Genomic DNA, 14,484 nt, shown 5'->3' on the forward strand with positions numbered 1-14,484 from the left:
GGTGTGGCGATAAGCGGGCAGCCTCTCTCAGGAAGGGAGGTGCCACGCAGTTGCTACTTGATTTGAGAAATAGCAAAGAACTTGAAGTTAAGGTGCTTAGAAATATGAAAAGCAGATATCGTACGTCTAAATAGCATTTTGCTTACTGATTTAACATGATCACTCATGTATTCTGGAGTTGCAGGTCTCTGCTGTGCTGTTGGTGGAGGAGGGGGTCTCTTTTTCTGTCCCTGATACAGGGACATCTCAGGGCTGTCTTGTGGTTAAATTGACTGCAGAAAGGTGCCTTCAGACGTATAGGTGGATATAAATTTCACAGGACGCATAACTGTCAGTGTAGAAAAATGTGCTGCATGGTTCAGATGGATTTCAATAGCTGTGAAAATGCAGTGGAGTCTGCTGGGATGTGCCAGCTGCTGTAGCACTCTGTGAACAGGACTAATTAAGCCCTTGTGAGAACAGAAAATAGTCAGGCACTATTTACAGGAGGAAAGTGTTGGAACAGGCAGAGCTATAATCATTGGCTCTGAGGTACCTTTAGACAGCAGTAGGCAAGAGAGTAGACAATTTTCTTGCACAATGGGCTGAAAGTCGTATCTGAATACCCAGAGTGGGTATTTCAGTGTTCTGCTAGCACATCTAAGAGCATGGCAAACTTCTCTTGAGACCTGCTATGGGAAAGGCTACTTCCTCTTTTTGCCCTGTTTTATTCTCTTCCTTCTGCTAGTATTTTATCTCAAAATGCTGAACGTTCGTGTTTCTCACCTAATGGGGAAAACCAAATTTACACCAGATACAGATGTCATAATGTTACAGTGTTGCCTGCCTTTGAATAGGTCCTGTAAGAGTCTAGCTGTCTGCCAGAGAGAATGGTTGTTTTTCTAAGGGTGTCTGTGATCATCTGCATATATGTAAAGATAAGGTGTCACTAGGCTGCTTTATCACAGCCACACCAAAGCCATTTCTCCTATCTGTTCATCCAGTTTTCCTCCTTCTCTTCTTAACCAAATTAAATGCTCTTTTTCCCTAACATGTTTGGTTCCATCTGCTTAGAGGATTGCAGAGACTGCCATTCCTTGTTTGAAGCCAAGGTCAATTGTGCTGCGCTGTTTAGGTCTAGAGGATGACAATTTATGTGCTGTGGAACTTCTTGGATCACTGGGTGTGTTAAGCAGTCCTACAACTTCTAGATAGGGTCATTTTGCTGGTAGGAGCCTTTAGTGGGCTTTTCTCTGTTTTAATGACAGCATTGTGGCGAGGTTCCTGTTTTAGCTCCTTACTGATGGATGTTTTTTACTTGTCAAGTTTGATTTTTCTCAAAATGTTGTCGTAAGTGTGTGTTAGTAAATTGGGTGTTCATAGATATTTGAATAACAGGGTGTTCCTGGAGGGAACAAGCCATGGGCCTTCCTGCTATATGAAATACTTTCTTCATGTAATTCATTAAAGGCACTTATTTGTGCTCCTTTGGTTTCTTGTGCAAACTACTTGGTAGGTGATACTAGATTTTGGGAGGTGTAACCATGATAAGAACTTCAAGATCAGGTATGTCTGTACATTGTTTCTGTTTTTTGTAAAATGCAGAACTTGTGATGGAAATGAGATAGTTGAATAGAAGCAGTAAAAGCTGTCTTTTGAGAGCAAATGCCAACTCTGGCTTCTTAGATTAAATCTGAATGGTAACATTCCTTTAGCTGGTGGTAAAACTCCAGAAGTTAATCTTTAACTCTTGCTTGTATTGGAAACATATCCATGTCTCCTGGACAGCAGTGGGAGCAGTTTGAAAAAGCCTTGCTGTGCAAAGACAAGTATAGCTGAGACTGACTGTATCTCAGTCCTGAGTCCTGGCAGGCTTTTAGCTGCAGGGAAAGGGATTTTAGCACTTGGAACAAGGAAGTGGCTGGCTAGTAGGACTTGGGGTGAAGAGTCACATGCGTTTCAGCATCTCTCAGCTGACAGCTTAGGTATGCTTTTGTCATGAAGAACTCTGCACTGCATTTCCTGGTGGGCTGCTCCTGAGACTGAGCAGTTGCTATTCCCTGGTGTAAACGGTAGGATTTACCTTTTCTGTTTTCTTTCCTAATGCTTTAATTTGTGTGTTGGTCTCCATGGTTGGTGGATTTTGTGGGCATGTATTACTAAGACAAATACAAAAGCTGTGGAGGTAAGTTAGTGGTGGTGGAATCTGGTGCTTTCAGACATTAGGAGATGATACAGCCAATTTGCTCATGAAGAACAATGTGCTTTGCAAATTGTGTTAGTTTAAGAATTATTTGTGTGTCTGTGTATTCCCTAGAATGGCATATGGCACTGTAAGGCTGGTCACAGCAATGTTCTGCTGTTCTCAGTATTAATCTTTTAGGAAAATAGTTTTTTGTTTTAATGGAACATGGCTGTAGAAATAAAAGTAAGAGCCTACTCATAATTTTTATTAAAGTAGATATGTGACAAAGCGCCAACTATTGGCTTTCTGCCTGCTGTACCTTCAGTGGGGAACAGAATGGATTATTTTCTGAGATGAGTGTTCTGAGAGTTGAGAAAAGCATAACAAAGTCAACAAAAGCTTTACTTAGTGGTTTTCTGACCTTTACATATTCCAAGCTAGAAGGAGGATGCTGAAAAAGGCCTCTGTCATGGTTATCTTAATGTCCATACTTAAGTGCAACTGCTCTTTGACTTCCTGCTCTGTGACATTTCAATAACTGGCAACCATGTGAAATCCACAGTATTACATAAATAGTTCAATAATAGGTATCTTATAAAAATCCTTTCCTTTTTACGAGCTTCACTAATGCAGGGAAGGAAGTTGCTAGGTAGCTTAGGCTTGATTTGTAAGGTATTTCTCAAGGGGCAATTTTCAAATACATTTTTGGTATAGAAGAGGAATACTAAATTTAAATATAAATACTCTATTTTTTAAATATATACCAGTTATTTGTTCTCTTTTTAGATCATCCCCCAGAAACAGTATAATTTGCTAAAGTCTCCTTTCTCTCTATTAGGATTTTTCATAGGTGTTTGTTCTGGCGTTCTTGTATCAACCAGGGCTGTAAGAAAGAAGGTCAGTAATAAAATGTTAAAACTTTCTGGGTTACAAAAGAAATCTTTGATTCAGTAAGAAGTGACTTGTTGCTAAAATAACTGAGGAGGTGTCTATTGGTTTTAGTTACTTTGTCTGTAAAACTCTTCTACTTTGGCCTTGAACCTCTGCTCTAGAGTTTAAGGGTAGGATGTATCAGAATACATCCTCTGCCTTGAAGGCAGTCAGTCTCAAGTTAAGCTTGTCCTTGATGGACAGCAAGAGAAGCTGACCAAGTTTCAGAGCCGTGGCATAAATGTTTGTGTCGCAAATGTCCGAGCAGCGCGTGATGCTGTTGAAAATGCCAGTTGTGACAAGTGATTTGGAAGGACTCCAGGATACGGGTCAGTGTGGGGAAAGGGAGATGATGCACAGGACTGTCGGAGATGTTACTCCACAGTCTCAAATACTCAGATAAGGTCAGGGTTGATGTAGCAGCACGGCTCTGCAGGACTGTGGGTAACCGGGGCGCGTGTTGGGTTGGGAGCAGCAGAGTCTTAAAATGCTGTTGGAAAGGTGGTACAAGATGCTCTCAGAAGCACATTAGTTTTTCATTCCTTCGTGTAAGCCCTTTCCAGTGGACTTTTTCTGTGTCAGTTAACTGGATCAAACAGCCCCTTGTTACACATCACAGTAAAGGCATTGTGAGAAACAAAGCATGATCACAGAACCCATGACTGTTTTCCTCTGAAAACTCATGTCTTGGCTCTGCTTCAATAGTTCATTATTATCCAAGTGCCTGAGGGCTTATCTGCCTGCAAGACTCACATGAGTGTTTTCTGTAGGCTAAGGCCATCCTTGAAAAGGCGCAATTGCACATTCCTGTTCTTTTAGCAGTAAGTGTGATGTGCCCAGTAGTTCCTGTACTACCACCTGAAATCGCATTACTTTTTCAGAGATTATCGCATGTAGACATTAAAACTTCCTTAAAGCTCAGTGCTTCCTTCTTGAAGATCCTGTTTTGAGGTAAGACTTTCTCATGTCAAGCCGAAGGGACTCATGAATTGGATAGTAATGGAAGTAAGGCCTTTGTAATAAATGAACAGTTCATAAGTGTATTATTTGTTACAACAGTCAGAGTCACAGGTAACACTGGTGGTATTTGGGGTTGACCAAAGCATAGTTGCATAATTCCTATCGTGGAATGACATTTAGTCATGCTAATGATGGAGCAATTGAGAATTACTGGCACTTAAAATTAATTACTAGGCAAACATAAAAAGGAAAGGTGGGGAATATACTCATTACTGCTGCTTGCATCCGAGACTGCTTCTTCAGGGGATGTGACAGGTAATAGACCAGTACCAATGTATTGTGCTGGTTGTGGGGATCCAGTTGCTAAGCAAACATGCAGGATGTGTATGTTAAAACTGCTTCTCTTCAGGGATTGCCCAGCAGTCTTTATTCATCTTTGAGCTTTTGGTTTGTTTGTACTGAAATCTTGGATCATCTGGTAAGTCGTCTAGAGAATTGATTATATTAGGAAGCAAGTGGTCTGCTAGTGAAAACCAGTTCTGCTTTCTATTGGAAATGTTGAATAAGGAAGCCATGCAACTGGGGAGGTTTTAAACTGTTTGATGTAGGACTTTGTATAGAAGTATTACCAGCACTTACTGTACATAATGTAGTATGTGTAATGTTGGAGCCAGATTTTCTGTCTTGTGTACTACTTGCAGTATGGATGAAGTAGGTTGTATAAATTACAAGCCTTCCCTCCTCCACTGGAGTGCAATGAATGTCAGATTGAGGCTGTCATGCTGGTTCTTTACAACTCCAGCGACACAGGATCCTAAGATAAACTCAGCCTTCATTTAGGGAAATTTTTAGGCTTTAACAACATGCCATGAAGTGAAGCAGAGAAAATGGAAATGGATTACAGGAAAAGTCTTCTGTGTTCGTTGCTGTTTTCATGCTGTAATATTTATGTCATAGAGGATCTCTCCCAAGCTCTGATTTCAAACTCCCATGTGGACCAAAAGCAACATTTTATATGGCTTGACAAAGGTCCCTTTTCACTAACTTCAAGTGACCTGAGGCAGATTAACATGTAGATTAATGTATTTGACAGTAATAAATCAGCTTTAACAAGTACCGAGGCAGAGATTTGTTTGGCAGAGAGTTTGGATAAGATACGGTATCTGGAGTTAAGTTGAACATTTTGTAGAGAATGATATAGTGGACATGGTTGAAAATTTCCTGTTTTCCTTGATTTTGTGCTGATGCATCTTTATGCAATTTAGCTGTAACTGTGCGGAGTTTTAAGTCAAAGTTATCTGGGTGAGTGAGCCTACAAAAATGGAAGGATGTTAATTTAGATGAATGCATTCATTTTGTCATCCAGCGTGATGTAAATGTTTACAAGCTGCTGCGTAGGACACAGACTCCTTGGACTTTTTTCCCCTCTCTGTATAAATATATTATCTAGTTTTTAGTTTTCTCGGAGAAACAGCCTTCATGTTGATTAGACATCTTTCTTGTAGGAGTCTTGGACTGTAACCTTTCCAAGCTTGAATACAAACATCAAGAACCAGTGAGGAATCTGAGGTGAGAGAAATTGAGCTGTGCTTCCTCATTTGTAGCACAGCTGTTTGTCAGAGAGCAGTAATAAATTAGAGCTAGGAGTACTTTGTGTGTTGGGGAAAATTATTGCAGGGGCTAAGATAACTGCTGTGTGTTACTCCATGTGGAAGGTACAAGACCTGTTTGTTTCATTGTTCTGTGCTGTATTTCTCAGAAATTTGAATGTTTCTGCAACAAGGTGACAGTGTGACAAGTGGGGCTTCCAAATTGAAGTTGATTGTTGAGGTGAGGTGCAGGAGAATACAAACCAGTCAGAGACAGGACCGGAAGATGTCATTCTTTTTCTCTTCAGGAGGAAAACTGTAGCAATGAATCAAGGAATTAATAGGATTGGGGTTTTTTTGAAGGGTTTGTTTTGTTTATTTTTCAGTTTTGTGAGTTTTGGGGGGGGGTTTATGCATGGGGTTGGGTATTTTTGCTTAGTTTTTTCTTTTCCATTTGCTCTTACTGTTCTGACTTTTGTCAGTGGAAATCAGTGGTATCAAATTGCTGTGTGTCAGTTTAAACACTATCCCTGAAAGAAATTAAAAGTCATAGTTAACAGATTTTATCTAATCTGTATGTAAGGAAAAAAACTGGGGCACACTGAGTGCTTTGATTTCTTTAAGACTCTGGAAAAAAGCAAGTTAATTCCATCGAAACTTGAAATTCCAGGATAGCTATAACTAGTAAACTATAAACTAGTAAAACTTCCCCTGGATCAGGATTCTGCCTTCATTGTGGAGTTGCTGCTTAGGCTTCTGCCCCCTGAGACTCTCTGAGCACCCTCTTGTGTGTAATCCAAGCAGGCTGTGTGATATCCACCCGTGTGCCTCCAAGCCCTGCTGTTGAAACATCTTTGTGTTCTTGTACTTCACTTGCTCAATTTTCTTGCCCCTGTGTGTCACCCACGCACAAAGTGACAAGACCTCCTTGAAGGAGAGAGGCCAAGAAGCTTTGGGCTGGTTGTGCTCAGCAGGCTGTGTGTGTCAGTAGAGCTGAGGTGGGGGGGAGTGTGAGAGTTGTGCCCCGGCCGTGTTCACGGCACGGTTCACTTGATGTGTCCTCCCTGGCTGCAGGATGAAATCCTGACGTGCGTGTGCCAAATGTGCCAGCTTGCAGCACCTCTAACTGAGCCTTTGACTGTGCTTTGTCCCTGACCTTTCTAGTTATACCCTCTGAGTCTGCAGCCTGGCCAAGTTGCAGGACCACCTACCAGTCCCAGCCAAGCTGACCATTCAGGGGAGAAGGAAGAAACTTGGCAGCCACAGGGTTTTTCTGTCCCCTTGTCCTCTTACATAAGTCGCTGGCCAGAGCCTCTCAGGGTAGTGCCTACTGGCTTCTTGGATGCCTTTGGGGAGCTATTGGTATTCTTAGGGTGCTTTGCCTGGTATCCCTAGGAAATTTTGTTTCAACCCTCATCCTTTCTTCTGTGGAGTTTTTTGTCTTCTGTCTCATAATAATTTTACTTCCTTCCTGTTGTATTTCATTTCTGTGCATTAGGCCCTTTGCTGTCCTTCCTCAGAGAGAACTCTTTTAGTGAGTTTTTAGTGAGGATGTCCATCCCCTAAGGAAGAAAATAGCTTCAAACCATGAATGTGCAAGCTACATGACATAAATGCACCCTGGTATTCAGGGGTTTCTTGAGCTAAAGGTGGCTTCATGTGCTTAATACCCTTTGATGGATTTACCCTGTATGTTTGTCCATTTTCCCTGTGGATCCTCATCCTGTAGCAAGAAGTTCCAAGGTTTACCTACTGCTGTGTCAAAAACTACTTTGTTGTGTTTGAGGTCGCCTAACGTGATCTGCTAACTCTGTGTGGCCTTACCTTGGTTGATGGGCAGTGGTTGGTATCTTCACTTTCTCTTCTTGCTGTTTGGGGTGGTATTGTTGTTGTAGACACAAAGATTAGGAACCCTTGTGCTGTGTTGAAATCTTAACTGCAATTTTGAGTGGTCACCTCTGGTTTTACATAAAGCTTGCTTTCCTATCACAAAGGAAACCTTCTCTCAAATAATTTAGTACATGTGTAAAATGTGATGTAAAACTTACGAACTATTACAGATTAACTAGCACATATTAAAGGTAGATACTAGATTTTGTATTTCATAAATTCAAGGCTTGTTTCACTTCTTACTTGTTTACTTAACTGCCAGCTGCTTGCTTATCTACATAAGTCAGGACTTGCCTGGTTATCTGGGCAGGTCAATGGTCCTCCAAGGTTTTCCTTCTGCTTTTTCTAATGTATTAAATTCACGGCGCTGGTTATTGACTTTCCTGAGGACTTACAACCTGTCAGTGTCTACTTTTTTTTCCAAAATCATATCTGCCACTACTGTGCTGTCAATACTGGAAGAACCTTTCATGCTTTCCATAATAGTGTACCTGGGGATACAAGTGGGGAAGGCTCTGTTCAGGTCTGACCCCCTGTATGGAGTTCTCAGCTGGAGAACTCAGCTGAGTACATCTTTGGCATACGAATTAGTGGCTGGCTTCTATATGTAGCACTCAGTCTCTGCTGAGAAGCTTGGCCTGTGTCTTCTGTCTGTCTGTGCACATTGGGTGAATCTAAAGAGCTGTGTTGCACCTCGATCACAACTGTGGATATGGTAGTTTGTCTTCACATCAAAATTATATTTGACAGCTTATTTTTCTTACAGAGAGAGAATAAACTTATCCTAGAATAAGATCCTTTATTTGCTAACTCCATGGACAGTAGGTGTTGTACCAGCCTAAGGTATTTTTTTCTTCTTTTCAGAGCAGTTTATCTGTCTTAGTTCTCCATGTCTTAATACCCCTTATAGATGCAGTTGGGCTAGGGCAAGAGTACCTTCAGTAAGTATTTGAAAACTAGGACAAATAACTATTCAGTAGTTTGCTGACCCAGTTCTTGCCTTCTGCTCGTGTTCCTCCTGTCTGGGCCCTTGTCCAGGAAATCAACTGAAATTCCTGCCCTTCCTACTCTTAAGATTGTGAGGGCTTATTGACTCGGCCATGTTTCCTTCCTGTTCTTAGGGTTTCTTAAAGAAATGGAATGTCTTCTATGATGTCTGCTGATTCTTTCTGCAAACAGAAAGCACAGACAGTGAGTGCCTGGCTCACTGTTTTGTGTTCAGGTGCTGTTGTAGGAGAGTGTGTATGTGTATGAAAGGCCCTTAAGGTACAGAACAACACTGACAGGTCACTCCAGCAGAGTTCCCTCTCTGGGCAGAGAGTGTTACCAGTTCAGGTGGCCCATTCGGTTGCTTTTCCTGGGGCTGTTTCAGACCTTGTTACTCTATTGTAATTTTCCTATAACGCTTTAAAGACAACCATGGATGGAGTCTTGCATTCCTTCTCCTTTGTTGTTATGTTCTTTATGGTAAAGAGGAAGTACCCCTTGTGCATGTGGCTATTTATAAAAGTAACATGCATGCAAGTAAGGCCAAGAACTTATTGTTGGTACAATGGAAATTTTAGCAGTGTGACTCAGTTTTTCTTTATGAACGTCTCCCTAATGATTCTAAGAAGAATGTGGCAGTTACATCCACGAAAATGTTACCAAACGCAGCTAAAATTGTAACACACAGACTTTTTGGTTTCTGTCCCTTCTCTGTGATTTGTTTTCACCCTTCCATTGCTGCTCTGCGTCTTTAGGTCAGCAGCTTTGGACTGCTGGAGGGGGTAACGGAGGTTGTTAGCCCTAGGAATCATTTGTTGGGAGGGGTGTGATGTTGCTGTTCCCTGTTTCTTCTTCCTCCCTCCAGGATCCACTTGAGTTTCCTTGGTATCTTTGCTAATATGCTTTTATTCCTCTTTTCTTTCTTCATTGGTCTAAAGCTCCAGGTTATGTCTGAATTTACTATATACAGTGTCCCTTATGTATGTTAGTTACAATTTCTTTGTTACCCCGAAAGCCGGCTTTAGGCTACAGGCCTGCCTTTTTTAACTGTCCTTTAATGAGTTCTTTAGCTGTGGGGTCACCATGTGGCAAGGCTGTGTCCTGTCTCGTATCCCATGCCTGTACTCCTGTGTGCTGCATCCTGCCTCTCCACTGTTGTCATGCTAGGCCGGTATTTCTCAACATCGCTGAGAATTCCTCTTTCTGTGGAGTATAACTAGAGGTTGTATCACACCAAGGTAAGCAAAAGTCAATGGCATCTGGGCAGTTAGAAAAGCTCCTGTCACAGCTAAACTGCATAAAAGCTGAAGTTCTGACAGAGGAAATGTGATAAACCTCAGTGCTGGCCTTGTGGCTCGATATGGAGCACGTGGGCTCCTGCTGGCACCGGCAGTGCTGCGTGTACAGGGTTGCATGTTGTTGATTTTCCCCTCGTTCAATGTCCCCAGATCCCTGCATGTCCCTTGCAAGTCTAGGAAGGGTGTGGCAGACCCTCTTGTGACTCCAGGCTCTGGAGCAGGAGTAAATGATCCTGGATAAATCCTATCTTTTGTATCTTACCTTGCCATGTGGGGATCTGTGTAGGTGAGAGGGTAGTCAGTAGTGCTTAACTGTGATACACATCCATCACTGCTTACTGTAAATGCTTCACATAATGCTGTGTTTCCTTTTGTGAATTTCATAATTAGAGTAAATGCTGTATTTTACCCATGATAAAGGCAACCTGGAGGTCTGGCTTCAACTTTTTCTGTTTATGTGAAATTTAGCCTTTATTCCTGTTTTGTAATAAGAGATTTTTGTAAGTGTAAGGATTGTGTCTGTTTCCCTCGAGGAATTTGTTGCTTAATCTGCTGTTGCTGGTATTTTATGTTGTAAATTATCTTCTGTAAATAGTTTGCCAGAAAAAATAATCTTTTTTTTCCTGTAATGGTGCTGATTGTCATTAATCCAATGTTACAGCCAGTCCCCATTGTACTTAGCAAGCAGTGTAGCTCTGTTACCAAAGGGTGGATGGCAATTACATGCTCCAAAGTAGGGACACAGTATTTTTTTTGCACTGGAAGTATCTAGAAGGTAGGTGCTCCTCATTGCCCAGCTCATTTACAGCGTTTTTTTCCCTCAACTCCATTGTGTGTTTGGGGGACTTTTCTGGTTTTGAGGGGGTTTTTTTGAGTTGAAAGCGATGTGGATCACATACACACACCCCCATCACCCCCCCGTGGTTATCTGAATGCACCAGTAAGTAGTGCCAAGTTGTGGAAAACATCTAAGGTGCATATTCACAAAATGCTTCCTGATTACCTGTAAATGAACATGAGGCATGTTTATGATCTTAAGCTGTTTCAAACTTAGAATTTACACTGGTATCGCTGTACTGGTTAGACCACAGACTGCAGCAAAAACCTCTGTGGGGAGCGCAGTGGTACTAGCAAAAAGTATTTTGGTCAAACAAACCACAGCAAGATGGTGTTTTGTGTGAGTGTCTTGGTCTAGGACCTGCAGATGCGTTTTGAGTTCAAGCTACATCCCCACTTCATTTTAGCAGTATATTCTCATAAGTAGACTGTGGGTGTTTTGAAATCTCTCCTTAGTCATAGGGCAGTAGAAAGTAAAAGATTAACTTAACATTTCTACTTTTAAATTGTGTCAGTGTTGTCTTATGATATCAGTGTCTTTGGTCTTGGTTCAGAAGTCAAGATGATTTTGAACTATGTTACCACAAAAGATATTTGTGTCTGAAGGAGTGGCACTAAATGTAGAGGAGACTAATGTTCACATCAGCTTTTCTTAACTCTCAATAATATTTGTCTTTTAAAACTGAAATTATTCTCTGGCCATTGCATTAAGGAAGTTAAAATAAGTAATTAATAAGTAGCTTTACTTGGTCTTACGTGGAACTTCAGCCACTTGACTAAATCTGCTTCTAATTGGCATAAATTAGATGCAGTCCTAGTTATAGTGGATCTGCTTCTTTTCCTTGAATTTTGGTGGTTAAGAAGGAATCTGAAAGATGATGCACCGCTTTTTGATCCTAGACTGATACAATTCTGTGGATGTTATTTCCAAAATGTTCTTGTAGAATTTTTGCTACAGAAAAGTAGCAGCTTTTTAGTTGTCTGACTTGTGGCAAAACGACAGCATGGCTTTTGAGGAGAGGATGTGCTGCTTTCAGCTGAAGAAATGCCATTGCTGAGGGCAGCTGAAGGAGTAACTTCACTTTGTTCTTATTTTTTTACTAATATGGGAAAGCAGATATTCTGTAGACCAAGCCTGTCAGACACAAAACAAAACACTGATGAGCAAGCTCACAACCTCATGTGTAAAGCTTATCAAGATTATCAGTAAAACTAGAGAGCAGGTGCTTCCAAAAACTGGGAAGAGTGTCAGCTTTTTACAACCCGGCCTCCGAATCCTGTGAGCTCTATTAAAAGTAGGGACCTTGGTAAGGTGTCCGGTTTGCTGTGCCAGGTGTGGTCTGCCCTGGTCGACAGGTCATAGTAAAGGCCACAGTGTGTACATACATAACGATTAAAGGTTAGGGCCAACAGATAACTGCCAGGTTTTCATTAGGCTAGGAAAATTCTGCCTAGAATATATGTAGAGTTAAACCTTTGGGGCTGGGGTGCTGCCCTTTGTCATGTTGTCCACGCTGCTTCCCCGATAGTGCGTTGAGCCAGTGCACTTTATGCGTTCGACGGCATTTGCGTTTTACGTGGCAAATGATGATGTCATTCCCCTCCCCTGGTTAATGGTTTTCCACGCTGTCACCTGGAAGGGCTTGTGACAAATATCAGAGTGCCTCTGGGGTGGGCAGCTGTGAGAAGTGGAGCTGTTCATTGCCTGTACAGGGGAAAGTGGAGCTGCCCCCTCTGGGCACCAGCCAGGCCTTAAATCTGCGCAGCGGTGGCGTCTAAATAAAGAGGTCTCCAAGCAGGCCAGTAAGGAGCACTGAAAGCAGCTGTCCTAAGGATTTGCTGGTGGAAGTTTGCAGCCTGAAATGTGCGTATTCCTCTTTGGTTTTCAAAGCAGGGCTGCAGCGTTTGTTTTTGTACAGTTGCTCCGGGCCTTGGAGCATTTTCTTGATCTGTAAAAGATCTTGATTCAGTTTTTAGAGATTGAAACACAGGCTTCCTAGGAGGAAGGGTAGGGGAATATTTGTCTCTGGATTGCTGCTATCTTGGTGCCCTTTACATTCCCATGCAAAGATTCTCTCTGTAGAGGGGTTAAAGGAATGTAACCTCAGTTTCGTGATCTAGCTCTGGATTTTAGTGCCTGCTCCAAATACTTTGGTTTCTTCGTCTTCACCCAACAGTTTTGTGAATTGGATGTCCTTGAGGCAGTAGCTAAAAGTACGTATTCTGAATTTTCACTTAAAAGAAAAGTGATGTTTAATTTCAGTCTTTCACTTCTAGGCAATCTGTGATCCCAAGTGTTACTAACATAAAAGAACTGCATCTTTTTGTTGTTGGCAGCCATGAAGCAAGTTGGTGTGAGTAGCATGCCACAGAAATAAAATCATTAAAAGGCAAAAGATGGAATGCTTTTCACTTGGAGAAACAGCCATTTAATGAAAAGTGAACCAAAAGCAGGTTTTCCAGGTCTGGGCTGTGGATATTTGTGGAATGTAATGTGAAAAGAACTTGAACTTCTGTTCTTAGTTTTGTACTGCTTTTGTGACAATTCACTTGGTTTTGGTTTATTGAAGAGTAGAACTGATTTACAGCAGTCATCCAGTCTGTAAGGACCGGACACTGTGCTCTGGGGGTGGGCCAGCCTCTGACATAACTCTCAACCCAGTTAAAAAACTGGGGTCCAATTTGCAGTACAAATTGGACAAATGTAACAATGTAATGGGATCCTCTGAAAGGGAAGCATTTCGATAATGCAGGCAGGCTGCTGGCTTGTTCCCTTTCTTTGCATCCAAATGCATCAGAATGTGCTTGATTGTTTGCCTCTGCAGCCTGCTGTGAAATAGCTTAGGCTGAAGCGTCCAGTGACAGTTTACAAGTTACAAAGACAGCTTTTTGGCCACTGACCCTCTGCGGGAGTCTAATCTTTGTTTTGTAGATGCCTCTTTATCTAGGGAAATTACATCAAGAAAAGAGGTGTTGGATTACTTCCTCATGGCTCCTCATTGTTAAAGATGACCTCCAAAGAATTTTTACAGCCTTATTCGTACTTTTCCTTTAGGGTACATTGAGAAAACAAAGTCTTCTGTGAGAATTTCCTTCTCCTCCTGTTCATACATACCCTTGTTTGCTTTGTTTTTGACTGTAGCTTTAGAGAATATTTGGAATGTTAACTGTGAATGTTTAACTCCTGAATTGAAAAAGACAGCTCAATGGTTGAAAGACTGTTAAATTAAAAAAAAAAAAAAAAAAAAAAAAAAAAAAAGAAGATAAAAATCCTGTATTTCAAGTTGGCCTTACTGTACTATTTGTGAGGGACTACTTGTGACAGAAGCTCCCTACCAGAGGATAGTACTAGAAATACAGTGTGCCAAGAAAAGTGCATTTCAATCACTATACCTTGTTTCACTCAAGGTAGCCAGAATCAACTGTTTCATAGGCACAAAATTCCCCATTGCCCTGTGTAAGCTGTGTTCTTATCCCAGTCAGTCTGTCCATGGGTTGTAGTGGAAGTGCTCTGCCATTTGTGCCTGTGCTGACAGTTCTGGGAATGGAAATGTGCCTATTCTATTCCTGAGGCCTTGCCTAAACCGCTGGGGATTCGGTGAAGTCTCACTGTTCGATCAGCTTTGCCCTTCCACTGGCACGGTTGTAGCTGCCATGGCACGTAGACACAGGCAAGGCAAAGTTTGTAGACTGATACAGCATCTCTTACAAAATTTTTTGGGCACTCAAGCCCTTCATTAAACATTAAGCATTAATGAATATTCTGAGAAATGTGTAGCCTGAAATTTTCACGATAGTCTTTTGTTCTTTTGGTAAGTTCTGTTAGAGG

The 14,484-nt window shown here is 41.6% G+C and overlaps 1 protein-coding gene across 7 annotated transcripts in view; it reads left to right on the forward strand.

Moving 5' to 3' along the window:
* The window catches only part of ADIPOR2 (adiponectin receptor 2), a 44,939-nt gene that overhangs the window by 3,578 nt on the left and 26,877 nt on the right, over positions 1 to 14,484 (forward strand). The window contains exons 1-2 of one of the 7 annotated variants that reach the window (XM_017726235.1): positions 6,661 to 6,675; positions 10,767 to 10,772. The exons of 1 other annotated variant lie outside the window; for it this stretch is intronic. The gene's annotated coding sequence lies outside the window, so the exon portion shown is untranslated. Of the gene's footprint in view, positions 1 to 1,965; positions 2,052 to 3,036; positions 3,062 to 4,346; positions 4,370 to 5,600; positions 5,624 to 6,660; positions 6,676 to 10,766; positions 10,773 to 12,415; positions 12,520 to 14,484 lie in introns of those variants that run through there. 5 more of the 7 variants (XM_008643988.2, XM_017726236.1, XM_017726240.1 and 2 more) reach the window with 5 other exon arrangements.

This window comes from Corvus brachyrhynchos, unplaced genomic scaffold (genome assembly GCF_000691975.1).
Source record: "Corvus brachyrhynchos isolate BGI_N302 unplaced genomic scaffold, ASM69197v1 scaffold191, whole genome shotgun sequence".
Taxonomy (NCBI): Eukaryota; Metazoa; Chordata; class Aves; order Passeriformes; family Corvidae; genus Corvus; species Corvus brachyrhynchos.